The sequence below is a fragment of the Zosterops lateralis genome (genome assembly GCF_965231275.1).
Source record: "Zosterops lateralis genome assembly, chromosome: 6".
NCBI lineage: Eukaryota > Metazoa > Chordata > Aves > Passeriformes > Zosteropidae > Zosterops > Zosterops lateralis.
Genome location: NC_139761.1, coordinates 26,406,633 through 26,426,139, shown reverse-complemented (window position 1 = coordinate 26,426,139; position 19,507 = coordinate 26,406,633). Strand labels below are relative to the sequence as shown.

Genomic DNA, 19,507 nt, shown 5'->3' with positions numbered 1-19,507 from the left:
TGACTGCTGGAAGTAGAGAAGAGCAGCAATTGTAATTATAATGGACTGAAGTTAACTTTAACTAACTATACAGAATTTGCCTATATTATTTTAATAACATCAATGTCTTTAAGCTTAGTAAAACATTATTTTACCAACAGCACTTCTGTTTGCCAGGATTGGGTATGACAAGTTATTTTTTTAGGAAGGATAAAATAAACTTCAGAGAATCAGGGATCTTTGCTGTATTTGAATGAAGTTATACTTGATATTGTCTGCATATTTTGTTCATTAAGAAGATTTGCTTTAGTCCCAGAATAGGAATCTTGATTCCTGTCAAATTAAGTATAATAGCAACATTTCTTTTTAATTAGTTCTCTTCCCTTGCAGTGATTATTTTCCCTCCTGTTGGTGGAAGCATCACTTTTTTTATTAACTTAAATAATCCTTCTTAAATAATAGCAATGTATTACTGCGATATGCTAGAGCAATAATTATATACTATTCCATTACACTTAAGGTGAGATGGGACTTCATTGAGAAGTCCCTTTGAGATAAAAGATAAACTTTGGAAAGGGAGGTGAATTTGAATGACTAATCAAATAAAGACCTAGCCATCTCAGTAATATAATTCTTAGATTACATTCACAGTAAATGTTTGTTTCAGTTTTCTCATGCATTTGTCTTCCTGGACATTGCAGAGAACTCTTCACCTCAGAACATTTCATGTCCATCCTCAATGGCATTTAAGTTTTCAGAAAAGAAAGCTTCATCTCTGTTAGATTTCAAAATGCTTTAAAATTCATAATGCATGCATTAAGTGGTGATGTTGGCATCTAAAAGGTAAATCTGATATCTGCAATATCTTCTGTGTTATCAGGTTGTGTATGAGCTGAGAAAAAAACACTAGTTTTATATGGCCAGAAATTGCTTCTTACTGAGCACAATTTCTGTAATTTTGAAGGCATGGGAAGTATTATGACTAATAGGGAAATAGCTGAGCTAGAGATACTTTAATACAAAGTCGGGGTAGAAAATATAGAAAGAGAAGTTTCTTAGACAAATGAGGGTGCAGCAGCTGTCAGTTCTAAAGGGCAGTGCTTGATGATGCAAACTGCTCCCTCTGTCTTCATGGGTGGGGCTCATCTTCCACACTTCGATGAAAGAACTGTCTTAGTAAGTGCAAATTTTTTCTGTCCTTGAGTCTGTGTAGTGTTGAAAATTAGTCCAGCTGAAGCTGACAGATACAGGGCCCTTCATTCTGTGAAAGTAACAAAGCCCATCAAAACTGTGAATACATAAAATAGTGTCCTTCAAATGACACTGCAAGTGTCACTGTTTAAGAATGGAATTGTTGAGTATCTAGGCACCACTGCCTTCCACTAGATGCTGACTTCCTTTTGGCAAGAAACAGGTGGAAGAGAAATTTCTTGTATCATACTCTCAAATCATCATATTTATTTTTATCAAACTTTTTGAAAAGATAATTCTCTTTTTAGGGGCCATCTGTCTTTGTGTGATTCCTTGCAGCTGCAGTTCAATGGAGGAGTAAGAATCAGCTGTGACAACTGGCTGCAGCTGTAAACATTCTCTTCCTCTCCATCCTTTCCTCACTTCCACTGGAGAGTGGATTGAGCTTGTGACACCAATTAAAAGTAGTTTGCTGTTCTGTGGCCGGAGGAAACCCTTCCAGCTAGTGACTCCAGCTGCTGCTCTTGTGCTTCAGGAACTTGAATGCTGGTGACACTGCACTTCCTACAATTTCTCAGTGTTTCTGGTTGTGATAAACGTTTGGAAAATGATAATGTGGAGTTTGAAAACAATCTTATGAAGTATGTTTGAGTAGTAAAAGAAGGGCTTTAAACAGAAGGAAGAGCAGATGCAAAGATGACTTCTAGGAAGAGAGAGCTCAGTATTCCATCAGCTTAAAAGTGGCTCATAACTAAGTTTCATATTTTCCTAAAAGTGCTTCCTGAATAGTGAATAAAAGTAATCAGGTGAAAATTTTTGAAATATTTAAGAAAAATTATACTATTTTAAAGAACAATAAGGTTTCCCCAAGCTGTTTATTTACCCAAGTTTTTCTATTGTTGCTAGTTATTAAATCTTCCATTTGTAAGACTAGTTAAAAACCACGTTTTCAAAAGCTCTAACCAAGGTAAATCCTGCCTCAGTGACAATATGATGCCTTGCTGAAATACTTTAATTTGACATAAGTAATAAGAAAATAGAAAATTTCTCTCTTATGCGATGCTATGAAATATTGTGAACAAAAAGGAGTCTAAGTAAAAATACTATATCTGTATTACAGTTATTTCTTTTACTAGATCTCCTGCTTTATAATTCCCTAATACAAGACTCAAAAACATGCAATTGCTTTTTTCATTTACTGTAAATTGGCTCTCGTGTTAATTCTGTTATCTAAGAAGAGGTATTCCACTCAAAATGAGTTTCCTAATTTCTGTTAGCAGCAGTTTTGTACTGAAGAAGTCAGATGCGAAAGGTGAATTTCATTTTAAGCACAAAAGAATCATGCTTATTCCCATTAGTAATCCAGTTGCAATGAATGTTCAGCATGATGTATTTTATTTATTAAGAGTCTAAAAAAACTAAAGTAACTTTGTCTTTCGTTTTGGGGATATGACAACTTAGAAACAACTGGCAGCCTCAAAATCATTGAAAGTAATATTTTAGCTAGGTAATAGGAAAAACAATGAAATTTTGGTCTTTTATTATGATTTTATTTGAATTAGTATAAACGTGGCAATATCTTCATAGAAAGCAATTTGTTGAAAATATGCTAAAGCTTTTTTTTGAAATGTTAATAATTTCTTAGTGATAGAAATGATAGTCATGGGCAGAAATTGATAAATTTTTATTTTTCATACTTGCAAATTATGGTGATGTCCTTGCATGGGCATTATCATGCAGTTAATATTTCTGTCTTTCTACAGATCCTCCTGTCTCTCTGCTGGACTGCCCCATTTGCTGTTACATAGGGCCACTTTTCCTGCTTTGCAATAAACAGTGCCTAATCTTGTCATTTTTTGTTGCACTGCAGGTAACCCTTTGGCACAAGTTTCTTGTACCCTTAGTAATGGGCACCTTCATCCTGAGGTGCAAAACAATTTATGTGGCTCTTTCTTTCATGTTTCAGATATTACTTTATGGAGTTAAATGTGAAAATGAGTGAGAGCAAATTCTGAAAGATCCTCTCATTGTTCTAGTTCAGCTTTTAGGAACTGCCCCAAATGAATTTTTAGATTGCAGATTAAGCTCTATAGTGTCTGTTACACTAGCTAAAAGGGAACAGATATAACACCAATTCTTTGCTATAAGAATTTGGCTGATTGCCACTTTTCATATGTAACACTAGGACTTCAGAGTATCAGTTTCAGAATGCTTCAAGGTTTGCTTTCTGTGAGAAAGCTAAGTTTTCCTTAAAACTGTAATAATAATTGGGGTTTCCCCCCATTTTTACGTGCAAACTGAAAAATTGGGAGCAAAAAATGATTTTGGACTGATCTAAGGGCAATTTGTTTTCAATAATTTTATGTGAATAAAATATAATAACAATAAAGTAACCTTGTTCAGGCAGTTTTACCCCTTTCTCCAGAAACTGATATTAGATTGACTATACTGATATCCTTGTGCCACTGTGGTGCCAATATGTCATTGATAACTCCATCTACTTGTTTTTTGAGGGCACTATTAAAAAGGTTAGAAATGTAACCATTTGCAAGCTGCTTCATTTAAGTGAAGATGTGTTTGCTTCGTAGGCCTCTGGGTTAATTGTACAGAGCAAATTGCTGATTTGTTGTTGCTGTTGTATAGATTTATAGCTTGTTTTATCACAGGCTCCATTTCTGCAAGAGGCAGCTGAATTTCCTCTGCAAGAAGGAATTTGATATCTATTGATCCCATATTTTCAGTTAATCCCATTTCATAAACTTGTCCTGAACTCCAATGGCTCTATATTTTGTCTGCGTAGCCCAGTCAGTCTTGACTACCCACCTTCCTGATGCGCTCTACAAGTTATTAAGCTGTCAGTTACTGAATGCCCCAGAGATCCTAAAACAAAGAGATGGATAAAAATTTTACTGCCTTCCAGGACCCAGACAGGGAACCCCTCACCATTCTGTAACCACTTATCCAGGATGCTCCAGGAGAGCAGAGATCCAAGACCTCAGTTTTAAATTGGAGTAATGGGAATGACTTTCCTGTTAAGGAGGAACTAAGGATCAGTGCAGCCTGCAGAGGAGACTGCAATATCATATTTAAATTTGTTACTGTGACAAATAGCTGGTCTGTTGGGGTAGGAAAGATTTACATTTTTAAAGAATAATCACAAAATAACTAAATGGTAGACTTTTGTAAGTGCTTAATGGACTTGGGTAGAATAAGTTTGTGTTGGAGATGTGACTGGAAGTCCATTTGAGTAGTGGAGAGCCAGTTTGTTAGAAAATTGTTGGAGAGCTGACACAAAAGGGAAATAATTTGTGTAGATTGAAAGGGGACAGAGTTGCTTCTGGACAGAGTGGACTGAAAACACACCAGTATAGCTAAGGTAGAAGCTGGATTGCTTTAGGGGAAGTTTACTTGTGTTTGGAGGTGATTTTCATCACTAGAGGGAAAAGCTTGCACAGAGGTCAAATGCAGTTTGAGCTGTGGGGCCAAGGTAGTAAAAAACTAACAGGAACTGATAACTCTGATGAAACTTAGTGACAAAGAAAAAGTTGGAACTGAAATCGGTAATTTCAGAACAGGAGGAAAAAAAGTAAACATAATCAATGTGGCACAGACCTGGCTTTTTTGAATTACCAGATAAAGGATTTTTAAAGTGTTGTAGTGCTCTCCTTATATCTCTTGCTTTGAATGACTTAGTACTTCTAATATTTAGTTTTTTAAAATAAATGAATTTCATAGTTTTTCTAACAGATAGTATGCTTGCCAAAATGTGCTCATTTCTGAATCTTTCTTACACTACTTTATACAGTTTAGATTGAAATACTTCTTTTGGTTGATGACCAGTTTATAAAAAACAGTATGTGAAAGAGGTATCAGATCCAGAAATTCCTTGGCAGCTCTGCAGTTTTCTCAGCAGTCTTGCTGCTTGGTACAGCATAATTGAAAATGTCACTTCACATTTTGTACTGAGAGACAAGTTTGCGCTTTGGTGTTTTGAGTCTGATGATGCTCCCCTCCTTCAACAGCCCATCCCTCAGCTTTCAAGCTGGTCAAACCATTATTAAGCAATAATGTAGTATACATATGGAACTCTTACTTTAGGCAGACAAATAGAGCTTTAATAGAAGATATTGAAATACAAGTGAGCCCTCTGTTCCTCCAAAACATTTAGCTCCTAACAGTTTGCTTGAATTTTAAATAGCTCATCCAAGTACATTCACTTTTCTTTGGCATTTGCTTTACCAGAAATAGTTTGAGTGAGTTTGAAACGAGCATTTTTTTCCAAAAAGTGGCAGCTTCTATCTAAGCTGCATGAATTCTGCATTTTTAAATTTACAACTGACTGCAGGAATTATGGTTCCTTAATGAAAGACATCTACTGTGAAGCATATGCTTGTTCAGAATGTTTTGAATTTCCAGGGTAAAGATCTCAGACTGATTTGGTGGTGAGTAGTTTTAGATCAGAAGTTTTTTACATTCAGGATTTGGCAAGTCATTCCAAATAATTTGTGGTGGGGGGAAGGGAGGGGAAGAAAGAGGGACAGAAAGAAATAGAAAGAAATCTGCTCCCAAATCATTTTAGTGCATTGCTTTGAGGGTATGTCTTCACTAGCATATAGAACTGGTAGTAGTGGACATGCCTACATCCAATGTTTGGCCACATCTGATATGAGACTTTTGCTGCAAAAAGCCTCATAATTCTGTCCTTTTGTGTCCATAGTTAGATACGACAGGGATGGCTATGAACAGCTTAGATGAACCAAGGAGCAGTTGCTTTTGCATAAATGTTTGTGAGCCCTTCATTTCCATTCTTATGCAGTCACTCAGATCAGCTTTATGTGACCATTGACTTTACGACCTAGTGTCATGTCTTAATCATCTGTACCCACAGCACAGCCACAAGCTAGAATCAGAGCCATCCACATTATCTATTTGTGCACTGGAAACTTTCTTCATATTGCTTGACGATCTCTGGATCTCTGCTATTAGGCTAAAGGGTGTAAAAGAGCTGAAGGTGGAGAGATGGAAGAGTAAGGCTTCAAGAGGTTGGCTTCTCACTCTCACTGTAAGCCAAGGATAGGCAGGAATGTGAGCAGTGGGTGCCAAGTGACCTGATTACCTGGATAGCCAACAGAGGCTCAGATACAACAGGCACACAGCTGTAATTTGGACAAAGAATCATTGGTGACTTCAAGGTGATCTTATAAATATACTTGTTTCTATCAGTGCAGAGACGCTCTGTTGTCTGTGATTGTTTGGTGCATTAGTTTTCTCATGAAGGCAGGGAAAGACTCATAAACCACTGAAGTAGGTTTGGAAGCTTTCAAAACACAGAGTCAAATTGTTATTGGAAATTTACTTCAGTGTGAGTGTGGTGATTAAAGAAGGATCTTCTCTTATTTAGGATTGAATCATCTGTAACTGCTGTCTTACAGGTGCTGGTGCTGGGCAGGAGGTTTGAGAAGAGTTTGAGATAACTTCAGATCTGTCCTGTTAATTACTTACTGTATTGATTTTAGGGCTCCTTGCAGTGACTCTATAATTAAACAGAAAATGATAACATTTGAAATTATGGTTACTAATATTCCCTTTAAAATGTTAAATACAAAGGGGTAAGAGAAAATGCTCACTGCCTTTTACATTCATAGGGATATGTTTTTCACAATGTTTTAAGGTCTAGCTGTTCTGTTACATAATATACTTAGTCTCTGGGCTGCTCATGTTTTATGTATCTTCTGTGAGGAAGTACAGGATATTTCAGAAAGATACAGTATATCAAAATCACCATGCTCTATTCTAAATATTTAATTTTTTAAATAATACATTGCTACTAACTTTCACCTAAATCAAATTCCAGTCTATCTACTGTTAACACATCATTACCTTAAAATGTGTACATGCTAGAGATGAGTCAGAGCAAGGCAAATGAGCAAGGGTCTTGAGAGGATTAACCTGAGAGGAAAGATCAAATCCACTTATATAAGATTATTGCATAACTTCTCAAAATCTCTTTTCTTCTTGTGTGTCTCTATATATTTTGACAGCAAGTAGTTTTTTTTCCTTCATCCTTTCCAGTATCTTATGACCAGGAAAGAACCATTAAATCATGCTGACTCTCAAATTGTAGTTGTCATCATTAGGCATCAGAATAAACATAATTTGTGGTTAATATGGTCAGGAAACTGTCTCACAGAGGCTTGTTTCAGACTGTCTGTCTGCTTATGCAGTTTTTCTTTATTTATTTTGAAAGTAACCAAAAGGGCAAAAAATAATTTTCTTGTCTTTGCTTCAGGTTTTGGAGCAGAGATGTTAAACCTCACAAACAGCTGAGGTATTCTTCTGGTATCAAACTGGAGTTGCATTTGAATTTTCCTAAATTGTCAATAAAGACTTATTTTGATCATTGACTTCCATTCAGGTCAAGTAAGGTTTTCCCAAGTGAGAGCTAGATTTGCTTCTTGTTTCCTTTGGCCAGTGTTTGGAGTCTCTCCAGGCTAAACTGGGAGAACCACCAAGCCAGACAGATTTGTGATAGTAGACAGTGTAGATGCTCAAGTCACAGTAACTCAATATTACTAAGTGCTTTTTGTCTGCTGATGCCAGCATGTGACTACATGAATGTTTCCTCACTGAGCTATATACGACTAAAGACACCCAGGGTAATCATCTGTTGCACCATTAGCTGCAAGAGAATATAGCAACTAGACTAAAATTGTCTCAGGTAAGTCTGAGGTCATGGTTCATGTATTGCAGTGCAAATCTCTTGCAACTTTGTTGAGGTAGAGAAAACCAAGGGAAATAATGTGAATGTGTCAAAACCAGAAAAGATTCTGCAATTAAAACAGAGACTAGAAAAGGAAACAAGTCCCCAGATTGTTTTTTAATTTTGTTCTGTTAATATGTCCAAAGCTGGGGATAAAAAGTGATCAGAAGTAGGGTCTAAAGAAGGTGTAGAAGAAGGCCCCCTAGAGACCACTAAAAAAAGAAGCTATCTAAAATGGAAAGTTGATGAATTAGGAAGCAAATGAAGAGAAGTTAATGGAGGAACTAATAGTGACAGGATTTCTTTGGAGACCGCAGGTGAACAGGAACCGAGTGCATAACAGGAGGCTAAATGAGGAAACTAGAGGAATAATAATGGAGTAAAGAGAAGAGGTGGTGAATCTTAATCTCTCCTTACTGTTGCCGTATTTAGCAGAGTGGCAATCACCATTTCCCCTTCTTTAAATTCAGAAATCTTAACTGCAAAACAAGTTCATGGGTCAAAGAATTACAATATCTCTTGTGAGGTGACAGACTTAACCTCTTCTAACCAATTAGCCTTGAAAAATAGGAAATGCTGAATTAAACGTTCTGATTTTGAGAAGAAATGGTGGTCATGATATCTTAGGTCATGTCAGGGATACAGCAGAGTTCAATATATTTAGCACTTGCCCGCAAGCAAACAGCATCTGTTCTATTTTAGTAAAAAGTGATTTTTTTCATTCGTTTTCGAAAACTTTTCAGAAGTGGTGATATATTGCCCTCTTGAGGCCACAACTGGTTACTGCACTTGTTTTACAGCTATTTTATTTCCCTCTCAAATGAATGAGCCACCCACAATTTTACAAACGCGATTGTTGGAAATTCGTAGAATAAATAAATAAATCATAAACTGGAAAACTGTTAATATAATTTTTCTCTATTTTATTCTTTAAGATTTTTTTTGCTATGTATTTTATCCCAACAAATTGAATGTTGAAATAGAGAACTAGAGTAATATAAATAAACCGTGTTTGCGCTGGCTGTGACCATCAGATCAAGAATATAGTGGCTTTCTTTCTTTATCTGTCACTTATTGGCTAACTTACTAAAAAATTTATGTAAAAAAATTGTGCTTACTGGCTAACTTACTAAAAACTTATGTAAAAAAATCTTTCTTTTATGCAAAAAGCACTGAAAATCCCATGGAATTAATTTTGTGCTATGGTGTAAGGGTATAAAATTTGGCTAATTTAATTACTTTAATGTGATTTATTCTTTGTTTGGGAAAACATAGCATTTTTGGAACTTCACAAACTATTGTTTAATGGACATCATTCTATTCAGACTTCAGGCTACAGGCGCAACATGGTGTGTGTATACCATGTGTACCCTTCAAGGAATTAAATGCTTGGGGAATGAGGTTCATTTCTAGCAACTTTGAGATCAAAGAGAAAAGAAATTTTGGACCAGTTAGGGGAGGTGCCAGCATGGTGCAAATTGAGTGTCCTCCAGTGCCCAATGCATGTGCAAGGTAGCAGCTGAGCATCAGCTGGAAATAGCAGCTGCACAAGGGCGCTCCACCCCCAGTGCACTCTCCAAAGCCCTAACACTCAGGGTATGCAAACCAAGGAATGATGGTCATTCATAACTGCCTATTTTTCAGAGCAGAATAAAGCTTTATGTTAATTTTTTACATAAAGGACATAATATGGAAAACATAAGTAGATTAGTTTGTCTTTTAGATGAAGTTCATCTCATAATCAATACATACATTAGCTGTAAAAAAATCTGAAAATAAATTCAGTTGTCAACATAACGTTTAAAATAATTACATGAAGAGGAAATGCAGTACTTCCAAGTACCCTTACATCACTGTAAGTTGCTTCAACATCCATAGTTGTATTGGCATATTGGCAGCACTTTTAGACAAAGCACATCAGACTAAGTCCTAAATTTGCTGAAAATTAAGATCTTAATTAGACCCTGCATTATCCTTAGAGTTTGGATCAAGGTTGCTGAATAACAAACATTTCAAACTGAAAGAAAGGGAACAGTGCTTATCAGGAGACTTGATTTTAGGTTTACCTGTATAATAAATAACAAATTTGTGCTTTTGAACAAGAGGTCCTGAACTAACTTCTACATTTTCTTTTCTAGTGTAGAGTGCACAAACAACAACAACAACAAAACAACAAACAAACAAAAAACCCAAACAAAACACAAAAAAACCCCCAAAAAACAACAACAACAAAAAAATTGGGACTGTGAAGTTGATGTGAATTTACTACAGCTTTGTGCCACCATCCTTTGTATATTATATATCAGCTTATTTTTGGTGTCTGGCATTTTTACCAAAGACACTCCCCTCTCCTCTGCTGTGCTCATGAGAGCAGAATCCAGACACTCCTTCCAGCTGCTGCTGCTGCTGCAGAGCTGAAGTCCCTCTTTCTGGGAACTGGCATAATTTTTCATGGCTCAGGCAGATTTATTTGCTATTCTTGTCCTTTTCTTGATACACCCTTGGCTACAAATTTCTGGAGACATTCTTGCTCCCTGGTTTACTGAGGGAAACAAGAATATGTGACGTAAAAACATTCACATCTTAGCTGATCTCTTGATATGGTAAGTCTTTGACTTAGGGTCACATAAAAAGTATCAGCTAAAAAGGCTTTCGTTTAGTATATTTGATGCTGTGATACATAAGATAAAACTTATTCTGGATTAGATGCTTTTGGCATCTTTCTTTGTTTCCTAGCTGCTGCTTAGACCTGAATTTTATGTAGAAAAGAAATGACTCAGAAAAAAGTTATTTTAAGAGCAGGGAGAGTTTCTGTAAGACAGGACCAATAAAAGACCTTGCTCTTTGTAAATAAATATATTTTCAGAAACTATATGTCAATCCTAGTAGCATGATGAACTTTGAAGACCAGATTTGCATGACCCTTCAGAAGCTTTGTACATTACTCTGATCATTCAGTATCAAGACTTTTGACTTAACTCTCAGAGCTTCTGCCTGCTTGCACAAAAAAGTCCTACTTTTTTTAAACAAACTATAAATAACAATATTTTCTTTTCTTATATTTCTTCCTCTTCCATTTTCCTCCCTGCATATGCCCCATTTCCTTATAGTCTGTTCACTCTGTTTCTGTCTCATTTTCAGGGCTCTTCGTATCCTTCAACTTGGGTTTCTCCTTTCTGCTGCTTATACTATTCAGTCCTTAGTTTCAATATTGTTTCCTCAGCAGCCTTTTTCTGGTCAACCCCAACATTTCACCCAGACTCAGAATGCTGAATGAGTTGAATGCTAGAAACATTTTAATACAGATCCACACTGTAGATGTTTTCTGATAAAAGGCAGTGCTGATTAGAACAGTGAGAAGTGTTTGCTTCTTTAGCCAATACCTATGTGCCTGCATAAGCCAGTGGGGGTGAAGCTTGTTTGTGTACAGGGATGCATTTTCATCAGTGTCCCTCCTGTTCTCCCCGGTGGCTCAGCAGCACTGGCAGGTGGCACACACTGCCTCCACCACAGGGCTCATGCCCAGTGCCCCACTTTGGAAATAACTGGAATTCAAAGTAGTGGGCATCATAATTTAGGAGGCAGATAAGCAAAATTACTGCCTGTCATCCAGCATGTGAATACATATGCAAGATTTTTTCATACCAAGAAAGTTGTGCTCATTTATTTACTCAGTCCCCAGGAGTGCTTTGAACCTCACACTGCTTTTGAGGTACAGCACCCATATTTTCTTGGCATGACTACAATCCTCACCTGAATGAATGCAGAAGGCCTAAAATTTTGTCTGGCTCTGTTCCATTGTTAACATTACATCTCAGGTGGGATACATGGCTACATTAGCATGAGGAGAGGCCAGCAGCCATTGCCATCAGAGAAGGTTTACAACCAGCCCATACTGCAGTTCAATTCATACCAGAGGATTCTTTAAATGGTGGAAGAATCAGATGTTCCTGTCTGTCTGCTTCCTTCTCTTCTCTCTGCCGGTCCCCTCTGCTCTTCAACCCATGCAAAGTTACAATGACACTGGTTTTTCCTATGCTGCTGTATTGCATTCCTATGCAGAGCTCTTTTGGTCTCATGGCTACATGCTTCTCCCCAGCACTGTCTTTCCAGCCCATGGATTTTGTCTCTGTGGTTCTGGGTGTTCACTGATCCTTCAAAAGGCTGGGGGAAATGTTACCAGTGGTGTTGGAAGCTTCTCTGCTAATCTAAGAATTAGAATAGGGTTCTCAGGAAGCATTGGCTTAGTTTTCCCATATCTATCTTTGCTCCACAGTGAATCCGCTGGTACTGAGAGTATCCCTTTTTTAGATCTTGCAAGTTAAAAACAGCACTGAAGGCCTTGTGATTGTACTTTTAAAGATAAAGTAGATCTTCACCTTGAGCCAAAGGTAAGACAAGGCATAGCATAAAGAAAGAGTTATGTTTGTAGTATCATGGAAAAGTCTAAGTATCTACAGAAATACATTAAAGAGTGATTTTTAATATTCAGGTTACCCTAACCTGCATTTGTCGAAAAGCAGAAACAATCTACAGTCACACTGGGGCAGTGATTTTTTTCTATTGCACAGTCAGATGCATTGTCATCAAATATAGCTGTTTATAACAGGTTAAAAAGTAACACTTCACATGTTTCTCTTCACTTTTCATTATTTCAAAGCAAATCCTACCTTTGTGGTTCTGGCTCTTTTACCTAGAAAGTTTTAGGGAACTGAGAAATTAAAACTCTTTTTTGCTATTCCTGTTCTAGCCAGAATAAAGTATGGAAAAATAGCCTGGACTCTAAACTCAGGAAAAGTAATGAGCCAATGACTATCCTGTGGTTATGGAAAAGAAAGTTCCATAACCATATAATTCATGGCCTATTCAATAGATGCCCATTAGGAAAAATGTGTTTTAGAATAATTTCCGTGTGTGGTAGCTGGGCACAAAGCCTAGAGGAGGCACTCACGAAAGATTTGTATAATTTAACAATCTTTGAAATGCTTAACTATAGAGTACATGGTTGTTATGTCTTTACATGGATGTCCACTAAGAAAAATATTTGATCTTTACCCAGTTTGGAGGGAGCATTTAAGGCACACATTCTCACAAACTGGGGTTATTGAGTAAATGTGGTACTTCTTTAGGAGAAAACCTCCAAGTTCTATTTCTGAATTGCTTGTGAATATATCCTGAACTGCATGTTAAGTGTCTCCATCCTACTGATGTGTTTGGTCAGTTTTATGTTTCTCTGAGGTCACTGCCTGTCACAGATTCTTGACAATATCACACAAAGAATATTTTCCATTGTAGCATCTTGGTTCCTTGGGGATCCCTAACATCTGTATTGCTAATGGTTTTATTGTTGCCTCTGGCTCTACCTCCAATTAAATTGACCGTGGCAGTTTGTTGCAGCCTCATCCTCTTGAGTACCTGGATTTCTTTGACTTACCTTTGCCTATGAAGAAAGCACACTTTTATCCTTTTGAAAATAAAGTCCATGGGCAGGAATGTGTTCCTCCTGAGACTAATATGCAAGTCCTTTTGTGGTTAGACAAAGGGTTTTCTTAATGTATTCTGTGATAGAAGTGCCCTAAGAGCCAGCCCATCCTGGTATACAGACACTCACAGAGGTGAGCTCAGTCTTTTTGTAAATTGGGAACAAACTTTACAACACTGTCTGCTTGCAACAAAATTGGGCATTCATTTTTAAGGACACAGCCTCATAACCAATTCTTTTAAGAAGAGAACTCCCTTTGTGGAATAAAAGCAAAGGTAGAAAGAAAAAAGGTCTGGGGTAGTGATTTAACACTGTTGTCTGGTGCTTCCACACTGAGGCTTGTGGAACAGAATAGACCTTCCACCATCACACTTAGCTATCATGGCAGATAATTTTAGTATGCTTGCATTTAATAGTTTGGATTTAATAGTATTTTAGGTCATTAGAAGGGCTTTGTGCTTTTAGAAGTGCAATAGCCAAAAGTGTCTTAAGTATAAGCCAGCATATATGGAAAATGAAAAGGTAAGACTAATAAATTGAGTAGTGTTAAAATTGCATAGCTTGAAATTACAAGCCAAAAAGTATTGAAATAAATTGGCTACTCATGCCATGTAGGCACAATACATCTGGGGTTTTTTTTCCTTAAAACTGAAACCCAAAATTTGATCTAGGATGAGTACCGTAAAACTTTTCATAATGATGCTAGTTTGATGTAGTTGCTTCCTCTGTTTTATGGCATAATTTTGGCAATATTCATTCCAGTATATGCACTTCCTTAAGTGCATATATCCAAATTCCCCATCTAAAGGAATCCCATATCAAAAATCTACTACAACCATCTAAAATACTGGTGATTTTACTGTAACAACAATAAAAGAAGTTGCATGTTTCTACATTCTATTTTTTGGTAACCCTAAATGTGCTTTTGGACTAAAGCTCAAAACTACAGAAGTGAGCTTTGGTTTACTTCCATTCTAAATGTGGTCTAATAAAAGCTGGACTTGTAAAGTGATAGCTGCAGCTGAGATAGAAACTTCCTCTTTTCCCATTCCATTCAATTAATGAAAGCTGAACTTCAAAGTCTAAATGAGATCATTTGAAGTGCTAAAATTATTGAACACCAGAACTGTTTACTTTCCTATAAGAAAAAAAAAAAAAAAAAAAAAAAGCTTGTAATGTAAAAGTAAAATTAAACCACTGAAATGAAGTTAGGAAACTTTAAAAGTTCTAGTGCAAGAAGTGGTGTTAACCTAGCTGAGAGGCATTTGTGCATAGTTTTAAGTGACTCACTTAACAGCCAACTCATTTTTTTCATGACTGTGATAGCAAAGCTTTTCTGGGAGGTCTTAGTTGTCTGCTGCTCAGAAAATTGCAACCCAATGAGCAACACCCTTGACAGGCATGAGAATATGCAAAGATATCATCTGGGGCTGGAGCCTTTCTATAATCTCATAAAAACTCACATAGTTATCACTAGCTTTCTAGTTGTTATCCGAAGTTTTATAGTTAATTCAACTCCTTGTTCTTTTGCCAGCAGCCCATAATATTTCTCCTGGGCTCTACTTTGTCCTTTTAAACCATGTGCATTGGCTGTGCCACCAACTCCAGGAGCACAGCTACAGCCAGCAAATACCAAAACTTATTTGATTAACTCATTTGACGGCATTAACATCATTGCTGGATGTGTTGCTGCAAACTAGGAAGTGGAAAGTTAATGGAGATTCCTAAAAGAGGATGTATGGTCTTTGGCCAGAGATGGGGTGAGCTTCTGAAATTCAGTGGGAAAGCATAGGAGGGACTGTGGAAGTTGGAGAAATATAGGGAATGAGGAAATCCTGGTCACTACTGCCAAGAGGCAGGAATGGGGTGCAGGTAGTGAGGGGTGCTGAACAGTCATCCTGATTAGGAAGGAATATCTAAACAGAATCCATCAAACAGGAGGAAGAGTCAGAGTCAGGCAGAAACTGCTTGGTTACCAAAACCCACCTATTTCTGTATTCATTAAAAGTATTCAACTTTTGTGATGTACATTTGGGATAGAACACACACACAGTCCTATTAAATGTAATGAATTGCATGTGAGACTTGTTTATCTGTCCACCTCTGTAGCCTCACCCCCATGCTCCAGGGTTTCTTGCACTGGTGGCACAGCACTGCAGCTGCTCTCCTGCTCTGTTATCCCACATGCCAGACAAAACCAGGCTGCCTAAGCCAAGATCCTTTGTGCAGCTGTACAGGGTATAGAGAGCCCTGCAGCCCTGTGCAGCAGGTGGGGCATCTGTATCCCCTTATGTTTAACAGAACAAGGGTAGGAGGCACATTTCCAGGCACATCCTTCCTCAGCCTAATATCCATGCATGCCTTTGGCCTCTGAGCATGTCTCTGCATGACTCAGCAAGTCAATTCTCAGTCTTGTGATTCAAAAAGTTTGAGTGTTCTGGTCATTAATAAGGAAGTATCAAGATATTTTGTCAAATCCCATCAAATTTATATTTAATACTTCAGTTAATTAATTAATTCCTTAATTGTGCAGAACAATTGAATTAAGTATATTTTCATTCTATAAGATAATTAAGCAGAAACACTGAGTTAAGCTTCCCCCCAATACTTAAAATTGTCTTTTTCATTCTTACCCATCCAGAGAAAATAGACCATGAAAACCCCCCAACTTCGTATGTGCCAAATTACAAATGAAGCCATTTTTGCTCTAGATTTTTTTTTCAGTGGTGTGTGATCAGGACTTTCTTCTTCCCCATTGGAGAATCTGTAAAATTGTCATGAAACAAAATGGAAAGCTAAAGGTTTTAAAGGTCAGTGTTTAAAAATTTCCTATGTAGGGTATGGCTTTATCATTATCTACAAACTCTATTACAGAAGCAGCTACAAATCATCCAATAACAATCAGAAACATTTGTTTCTCTACTAAGCAGTGTAGACTAAGAATAACTTTAAGCTGTAGGAGCTCAAGTTTTTATGTCTAGCTTGCTAGCACAGTGCAAAACTATAATATTAGCAAAACTGAACCAGCTGGTCTAAAGGCAGAGACTGGATTATTGGTGCATCTTTTTTTCTGTTCTGTTCCCTTCTACTCTCGGAAATTGTACAGTAAGTTTTAGATTCGATGTAGCCAGCTATGAGTTTTCAACTTCTGATAAGTTTTGATGGAAAATATAATATTTTATTTTCCTGTTAATTTCTACCAAAGTACAAGCTGGGTAGATTTTACAGTATTTTCATTGTATTGCGATGCAGTGTAGATCAGATCCCTAAATAGGAAAAAATCAGCATACCTTCAGTGAAGTTACCTGTTGAAACTTTTCCATCTTAAAAATTATGAAGAAAAAATATCTAGAGAAAGAAAAACATAATCACAATTTAAAAAGGCAAAAAGGGAAGAAGTGTCTTGAAAGGGATGTAAAGTATTTTCATGAATATCTTATTAAATGAAGAGAAAAAAAAATCTTCTGTATTGGTTAAAGTTTGTCATCCTACGAATTTATTTCTTCCCCTGAATATTTCTGGACTGGGATTTAGGATTGCCAATTTAGGATTGCCTATCCTTTTTTTTTTTTTTACTATAATTTATCTTGTAATCTGTTTTTAAAAGCATCTTTGTGAGAGTGTCACAATAGATTTTTTGCATTATAAGACAATGTTATCCGCATTATTTTTCAGAACTGCTTTTGTCTTCACCTTTTATTTAAAACGTATATCCTGGGAAACAGCTGAGATGGTAGGAACTGTTGTAATGCTGTTTGTGCCCCTGACAACATGTATGTCATTAATTGTACTCCAGTTAACTAGGCCATCTTGATTACACAGAAGGGGCGCCGTGGTGGTCAGTCTGCAGAGGGCCAAGTGGCCCTTCAGTCAGGGACAAGTTATATTTTGGGCTTTCACTGTTATGAGCCTTAAGGGGATTAAAGACCCGGATCTGTAGCTGTGACAGGGCTAGCGGCCCACCGGTACCGCTCCTCCTGTGAGCCTGGGGGAGCAGGCGGCGGTAGTTCGTGCCTTTGGCCGCCCGGCCCAGCCCAGCCCAGCCCAGCCGGGCGGGCTCGTTGGTGCCCGAGCTCGGCTACAGGCGGCGGGCCCTGCCCTCAGCCCCAGAGCCCCAAGGTAACTAACTGCGCCGTGGCAAGGACTCAGCGGCAGCTCCGGCTGGGCCCGTCCCTCCCGGGCCGCTGAGGGATCCTGGCACGGGATTATTCCATTTCCCGGCCGGAGCCGCTCCCTGTCGGGCAGGGGGAGCCGCGGAGCTGCCGGCTGCCTGATAAAGGCGGCTCCTTCCTTCCCCACTGGCATCAGGCTGTTCAAATAAATAGGATGGAATCCCGGGCACCGCTGTGAAAAAGAAAACCCCGGGGGCATTGTTTTGATCACTAATTCAGGGGCGAATGAAGTGGGACCTGCATTGCTGAGATTTAATCTCACGTACAATTTGCGGTACAAATAATTTTCTATTTCGCGCGCTGTCTAGCAGCTGAAACCGGCCCGTGTGTAATTCGTGCCCCGGTGCGGGCGGAGGGGTGTCCCTTCCCCGCTCTCCCGGGGCCGGTGTGGCGGCGGCGCTGTCCCCGCGCTGTCCCCGCGGTGCCGCCCCGCCGCCGGGAGGTGGCGCTGTGGGCCCGGGCACGGCGCGGCGCTCCCTCAGCCCGCGGCCCGCGCTGCCCGGCCCGCCCTGCCCTTCCCGCGGCCCGCGCTCCGCCGCGCTCGGCTGCGGCTACACATGTGCGCTTGTCAATGGTTTCAATAAAAATTTTATGGCCGTCATTTGAAAAATGGTAGGATTATTGTGATTTGTGCAGCCCTGGCAGAAGAGAACCCGCCGGGGCTGGCCGCGGCCGCTGCTCGCCCTGACACGGGTTCCCCCCGGGCGCCGTGTCCCTCACCGCAGTCCCAACGGGCCAGGTGGCACTGGCGCTTCCAGCCTTTTTTCTTTTTCTTTTTTTTTTTTTCTCTTTTTCTTTTTTTTTTTTCTTTTTCTTTTTCTTTTTTCCATTCTATTATTTTCTCAGATAACGTCTCTCATCGTGATTCTGTAGGAGAGTCTCTATGTTTTTTTTGTCCAGACCTCCAGACGCGCCCCCGGGCATTCCCCGCTCTGCACTGGGTCTCGCAGCTCACCTGACCCGGGCAGAGAGGGGACACACGAGTGTCTGAGCACTATCGTGAAGTGGCAGACATTACAACACAGGCAGGTTTTATGAGAGGGCAGAAGGAACTCTGTGGCTAATAGTTGCTTTTTATACTGCTGCAAGCCTTCAGTATTTCCAAGCACCCTTTTGAAGGCATACAGACATTGAGTATTGCAGGCAGATGTTACACGTGTCTGTCTCTGTAAAATACACGATGCATGTACAAGAGAGAGCCTTTTTTCTTTCTTTTTTTTTTTTTTTTTTTTTTTTTTTTTTTCTTTTTCCTTTTGCTTACCATATCACCTTGTCTCTCAAGGACAGCATGTTGCTAAAACGCACGGAGAGATTTATTGGAGGGACAAGAAGGACTTTACTCCTCCTGCTCTTCTCCTCCTCAGCTCACGTCTCCCAATTCCTCTGCCAGTCTGGCATCTCTTATGCTTCACTGTGAGCTGGCAGAAAGTAAGCAATGGAGCAAGGAGAACATCTTGCCCCTGTCAGTAAATTGACATGGGGGGAACATAGCCCCTGTGGTATGTTGGGAGGCAGCAGATGTAGTTGCCTTCATTACTTGCCCCAGAGTAGGCATGTTGCCTCAGTCACCATAGCCACTGGGTTGCTTCCCCTGTCTTTCTTCCCACTTTCTGGAATATCCTGGAAAACAGCCTACAATGAAATCTGCACAATACCAGTTTTCTTCCTTATAATGGTTTGATATACGGTGGATTCCATGAATAGAGATATCAATAGTCTCCATATCCTGAGGTCTTGTGGGTGCTGACATAAAAATGAAGTCCTCACAGTGCTGAAGTGGGTGCTGACATGCCTGCAGTATGCACTGCAGCTTCCTGCCAGACCCTAGCTTTGGTTTAGAAGCACTGCTGCTTCAACTGGGAGCCAAGAGTTGGTTGCTGGACCCTGATTCTTGGCAGTGCTGGACCAAAATGACTCTTCTAC

The 19,507-nt window shown here is 38.9% G+C and overlaps 1 protein-coding gene across 1 annotated transcript in view; it reads left to right on the top strand.

Moving 5' to 3' along the window:
* Positions 1 to 19,507, top strand: part of AKAP6 (A-kinase anchoring protein 6) — a 254,431-nt gene that overhangs the window by 79,973 nt on the left and 154,951 nt on the right. The window lies entirely within an intron of this gene.